Here is a 6,454-nt window from a genome sequence, read left to right as displayed (position 1 = left end):
ATGTGTTGTGTCTGCCAATGCTGTTGGACTTGTTGTATGTCTGTAAAGATGTGTGTTTCATCCTGTGGGTCACAACATGCATCACATGAGGGGATAGCGTATCAATTGGGACAGTTTGTATTATTGTGTGTAGTGAAGGGTCATGGGTTCTTTCAGTAGATGTCAAGGGTCTGTTGTGTGTTATGTATTTGTGAAGGGCCATGAACTATGTCTATGGGTGATGAGGGTGTGTTCTGTGTGATGTGTGTGACTGCTGTCGGTTGTTGTGTGTTAAATGTCTATGAGGAGTAAAAGGATGTGTGTTATGTCTGTGGCGACAAAGAAGAGTTGTGTGTCCATGGGGGTGTGCTGGTGGGAAGAAAGTCAGACATGACCCAGCTCTGTGGACCCCTCCAGAGCCTGAACAGCCTTAAGGGATTCTACGGGGCAGCTAGACAAAGCAGCCAAACCTGACCCTCTCACCCAGGCCACCAGACTCTTACCTGAGAAACAGCAGAAACAGTGGTCTGAGGGGTGACAAAAGGAGGAAGGAGAGATGGGGGCCACGGAGAGCATGTTTCCTGGTCAGCTTCTCAGAGAACTCAAGAAGTGCAGCAGAGAGTAGGAAGGAAGCAGAAGGCAGGCCCAGACCCAGGTGTGTGACTCACTTTACGCTCCAATCCCCGTTCAACAGCTGAATAAAGAATTAGGGGAGGCCTGCCTACAGGCTCTGCTGGGCAGGACAGGACATAAGGCAAGGAAACCAGCTCCTTGGGTGGGGACCCCACCCCAAAGTCACTGGGAATACCCACATCCAGCCAGAGAGTCTCTCTACATGTCCATCAGCCCAGCCAACAACACTGGGCTGGCCCACCTGATGCGGGGCCTCTCTGGGAGTAAGGGCTCAGCGTAGGTTGGCAGAGGAACTGGGTCCCTTGTCTGAGGAGGAGATGAGCCCTGACCCGGAGAAGGTCCCACTCCCGTCCAGGAGCCCCCAGTCTAAGGTGGGGAGTAGATGCAGCCTTCTCTTCAGGAGCCTGAGTTTCAGTGCTCACAGCCCCAATTCCAGGGAACCCAGGCTGAACCCAAGCTGGTGAAAAAGACCAAACCTGCTTTCAGAAGATAACCCTAAGGGACCACACAGCCAGCCTTGCCCACAGGCAGCCACAGGACAATGGGTGTGACATAGCCTGCCCACAGATACCCCCAACCGAGGAGGAGACAGCCGAGCCCTCAGGGATGCCCAGTCTATGGAAAAGGGGAAATCCTCCCTTATGAATCCACTCCTCTGAAGAGGCGACACAGCCACTGCCGCCCTCATCAGCCACCAGTCTGAAGAAGGCGACAGATCCTTCCTCTGAGGAGTCCCTCGTCTGACCAAGGCCAGAGCCCGTTGTTCTGTCAACAGCCTAGAACTGCACGTGGAGCTCTAACCCTGTGGGCTCTCTGTTCAAAGTCACTCCTTATCTCCACCTCACCCTCACCAAAATATCTGATTGCGCTGGGCAGGGAGCAAAAGTGTCGGGGTGCAGATAAAAGCACACTAGGCCACTGCACAGGGGGACACTCTCAAATACCAGCTCAAGAATCCACTAGCCCGGGGTTTGACCACTGCCTCTGGTCTTCAACTCAAGCCCTCTGCTGAGCATCTCCAAGCCTCAGTTTCCTGGGTAATAGTCACATGTACTCCCTGCATTATAACTAGCATGATGCCTGGCCTCTAACAAGAACTCAGTAAATGAAAATCACTTTACCCAAGTTCCTACCTATGTCCCAGAAGTGGAAGTCAAATCCTTTCTCCACATCAGACTCAGTTGAAGAACTTATTAAAAATGAAGGTTTAGGGATGCCTGGGTGGCTCAGTGGTTGAGCATCTGCCTTTGGCTCAGGTCGTGATCCCGGGGTCCTGGGACCAAGTCCCAAATCAGGCTCCCCACAGGAAGCCTCCGTTCTCCCTCTGCCTGTGTCTCTGCCTGTCTCTCATAAATATATAAAATCTAAAAAAAAAATGATAATTGGGGATCCCTGGGTGGCTCAGTGGTTTAGCACCTGCCTTCAGCCCAGGGCATGATCCTGGAGCCCCAGGATCGAGTCCCACATTGGGCTCCCTGCATGGAGCCTGCTTCTCCCTTTGCCTGTGTCTCTGTCTCTTTCTCTCTCTTATGAATAAATAATAAATCTTTAAAAAATAATAATAATAAATAAAAATAATAGTGAAGGTTTAAACAAAAGCAGCCTCCAGATTCCACTTTAAGAGATTCTGATCCAAAAAAAAAAAAAAAAAAAAGAGATTCTGATCCAGTGGTGTTGGTAATGGGGCCCAGGAAATGAATTTTCAACAAGCACGCATTGGTTCCAAGGTAGACAGCCCATGTGGCAAAGCAGGCTTGGGGGTACTACAGAGGAAGTCAGGGACTGGGCAGGGAGTTCCAGTACCCAAAGATGCTTTCTAGCTATGTCTACCTACCACTTACCTCAGCAATGGCTGCCCCACCAAGCCACAGGTAGAGGGCCAGGATATTGGCATCTCCAACAGAATGCCAAGTTCCACTCATCCACTACCTCATGATGGACTGGCCGGGATTTTTGCTTTTTTTTTACTTGTGTTTATTTTTTCTTCCACATTTTTTATTTAAATTCCAGTTAGGGGATCCCTGGATGGCTCAGCGGTTGAGTGCCTGCCTTTGGCCCAGGGCCTGATCCTAGAGGCCCGGGATCGAGTCCCACATCGGGCTTCCTGCATGGAGCCTGCTTTTCCCTCTGTCTGTGTCTCTGCCTCTCCCTCACTCTCTCTGTGTGTCTCTCATGAATGAATAAATAAAATCTAAAAAAAAAAAAAATTCCAGTTAGTCAACAGAGTGTAATATTAGTTTCAGGTGTAGGATTTAGTGATTCATCACTTACGTACAACACCCAGTGCTCATCGTAAGTACCCTCCTGAATGCCCGTCACCCACCTTGCTCAGCCCCGCCCCCCAGCCACCCTCAGTGTTCCCTATAGCTGAGTCTGTTTTATGGTTTGCCTCTTTTCTTCCCTCCCGTGTACATATGTTACGTTTCTTAAATTCCACATAGGAGTGAAATCACATGGTATTTGTCTTTCTCCAGACTCGCTGTCCTTGCCTGACGTTGCTGTGCTGAGACAGTTAACCTGGGATCTTCTTTTTAATTTTTATTTTTTAAAGATTTTTATTTATTTATTCATGAGAGACACAGAGAGAGACAGAGACACAGGCAAAGGAAGAAGCAGGCTCCAGGCAGGGAGCCCAACAAGGGACTCAATCCTGGGACTCCAGGATCACACCCTGGGCCGAAGGCAGGCGCTAAACCACTGAGCCACCCAAGGATCCCAACCTGGGAGTTTCTTAAAGATCTAGCGGTTCGCCTCCCCAACCCTGATTTCTCAATGGTAATTTTCAGGGAGACCAGAGAATGTCTTTTCACCAACTTTCCCAGGTATCCCCAATTCTCTCCTCTTTCACCCAATCCTTGGTGCAGCCGTGAGAGAGGGCAGGGCTGGGGACGACCTCTCGCCATGCACCACCCCGTGGCAGGCATCGGTTTCCCTTATCTCCTGAACTCTGCAGGCAATGGGTTTGAGAAGAAGCAGAGACGCAGGGAGGTTTGAAGACTATAGTCTGGCGCCAAATGCAGGCTTGTTGCCTCCATTTACAAGCTTTGTTCTTTTTACAATAAACAGAAACTCATTAGAATTTGTTTAGAACAGTAATGAAGAAAGTATATTTACTCTCATTTTCCCAGAGAGGAGGAAGCTAAAGCCCAGAGAGGGGAAATGATGTGCCAGGATGTACAAAACTACTGAGTGAAAGAGCAGATACTTGGTAATGTGACTCCAGGCCTTTTCCCTGCTCACGCCTCACTACGCTATGTTCCCTGAGTCCATGGGGAGAAGCATGGACAACCCCCAGCTAGGGGGCAGCTGGACCAGATGTGCCAGGATGGCTGGGGGAGGGGCCAGGGGAAGACAAGGAAACGGAGAGGTAAATCCTGCTTGGCTTCTGCACTTTGCACCCTCTGGGCAGGCCCAGACTCATCCTCAGCCTCCCACACTTGGGGCCCTCAAGTGTCAAGGTCAGCTAGAAGGTGGGGCCTGACCACAGACAGCCACAGCCACTGGGGAGGGGTGGGGTGGGAGGGTTTAGGGGGCTGGACTGCCAAAGACGATGACTGATGCTTTAGGTAGTCGCATCTCTTTTTAAAGGTACCATTCCCACTTTACCCACGAGGAAGCGGAGGCTGGGCTGAACCCCACATTCTAACGCCATCTGGCTCCTTCCCATTCACCTCTGGCCCTGGTGGTCCCACAGGCGGCAGTGCGCTGCCCGGCGGGAGATGTGAGGGCGGAGGGCCAGGGCTAGCTGCGCCATTACTCACAGCCAACCACAGGAAGGAGTGAAGGGGCTCGCCCAGCCTTTCATTCTCTCTGGGGCGTGGCACTCCTCCAGCGAGGCCCTTAACCTGCAGGTTACGATGAAAGGTCTGGAGAAGCTGCCAGAGCCAGAGCCCTGCCCTGGAGGCATCTTGGCTCACCCCAAAGCACTCCCCTCTCCTGGGCGGGTCAACACTGAAACAATTGCTCTGAATAGGTTTATGGGAATGGGCAGGGACCACAGCAGGTCTTTGGCTACAATGTGCCAGAAAGGAAATAGGAGGGCTTTAGTCCATCTGGGAACATAGGATGTCATGGGAAACCCAAATTCCTTAACAGGATTTTCTGCTATCCCTGGTCTCACTTCAGCCCACTTCAATGCTTATAAGCATCGCAATGATTACCACTGGATCTCTGCACCCTGTTCTGACTGAAAGGTCACTTCTCAAATCCCACCCCACCTGTGCCAGACACTCAGTGATCCCTGGCAGTCAATCTCCCTTTCTTCCTTCCTTGCCAACAAAACTTCACTGGAAATAGTAGGTGCCCAGCCCCCAGGGGCAAGTCCGGGTCTATGGCCTGCCCATTTTCCCTTTCTGTTTTCCCAAATTTACCACTTGGGAAATCTTCTATGTGAAACATCTTCTAGAGAATGACATCTTTTGGGGAAAATATGGCTTCCTGATGGCTTCTTCCTGCTTCGCAACTGGTATGAGGTGTGGAGCTGCCACAACCTTCTATGAGATTATGCAACAATAAAATGGCAAGCCCTGCTGAGGATGGAGGGGAATCACAGTAAGAGCCCAGTTCCTTATAAGTACTGTAGACACTGTGACCAATACCTGAAACTGCCTGCCATCAGACTTATGTGAGCAAAATATTCCATTTGTTTATGCTAGTTATTCCACGCAGCTGGAAACATTCCTGAGGCATCAGAAATGTCACTTCCGGGGCACCTGGGTAGTTCAGCAGTTAAGCATCTGCCTTTGGCTCATGTCATGACCCCGGGGTCCTGGGATAGAGTCCCACATCGAGATCCCTGCAGGGAGCCTGCTTCTCCCTCTGCCTATGTCTCTGCCTCTCTCTCTGTCTCTCTCATGAATAAACAATATCTTAAAAAAAAAAAAAAAAAAGCATCTGCCTTCAGCTCAGGTCATGGTCCCAGGGATCCCTGTTCAGTGGGGAATCTGCTTCTTCCTCTCCCCCTGCTTATTTTCTCTCTCTCGCTCTCACTCTCCCCACTCTCTCAAATAAATAAAATCTTAAAAAAAAACATGCCTTGGCTGGTAAAAACAGGATCAAGGGCCCCCTCCTCAGAGCAGTGGACACATTGTGCCTCTCATGATCTCTGCACTCGCTGACTCATCCATAGGCCCCAGGAAACTGAGGTAGGTAGCAGGACCCCATGGTGTTCACCATTTTATTCAAAACCCCATGGGCAGCCTGGGTGGCTCAGCGGTTTAGCGCTGCCTTCAGCCCAGGTTGTGATCCTGGAGACCCGGGATCGAGTCCCATGTCAGGCTCCCTGCTTGGAGCCTGCTTCTCCCTCTGCCTGTGTCTCTGCCTCTCTTTCTCTCTTTCTGTCTCTCATGAACAAATAAATAAAATATTAAAAAAAAAAAAAGCCTTCACATTTGTCAAATGCATAAGTATGCCCACAGCTGATTGCTGGCACAACCTCCTTCGGGGCAAAGACCGGGCCTGGTCCTCAGGAGCTTGCAAAAACAGCTAACCACATAACCTCAGAGGAAAGGATGTGTGTGTACACACACATTCTGGAGTGAGGTGGGTAGCACCTTGCCTGGCTAGAAGACATGCCACTGCTCCCTGCACAGGACAGTCTATATCACTTCATGACCTACGTCACTCTGCAGGCTAACAGAATATTTCCCTCTGTCTGCCTCTGTCCACTTCCAGCTAGAGCCACCCTCACCCACCCTCTGGGCTCGGATTCATCTGTAGCTTGGACTGCTTAGCTGCACTTGGAAGAACAGTAAGGCACCCAGGCTTCCGTCCCCTCCAAATAGAGAAGCAAATCAAACATGCTGTGTCTCTTGATCCTACCACACAGTATGCCTTTGTGATT

This window comes from Canis lupus, chromosome 2 (genome assembly GCF_003254725.2).
Source record: "Canis lupus dingo isolate Sandy chromosome 2, ASM325472v2, whole genome shotgun sequence".
Classification (NCBI taxonomy): domain Eukaryota; kingdom Metazoa; phylum Chordata; class Mammalia; order Carnivora; family Canidae; genus Canis; species Canis lupus.
The sequence above is the reverse complement of the archived record's forward strand: the minus strand, read 5'-3'. Positions refer to the sequence as shown.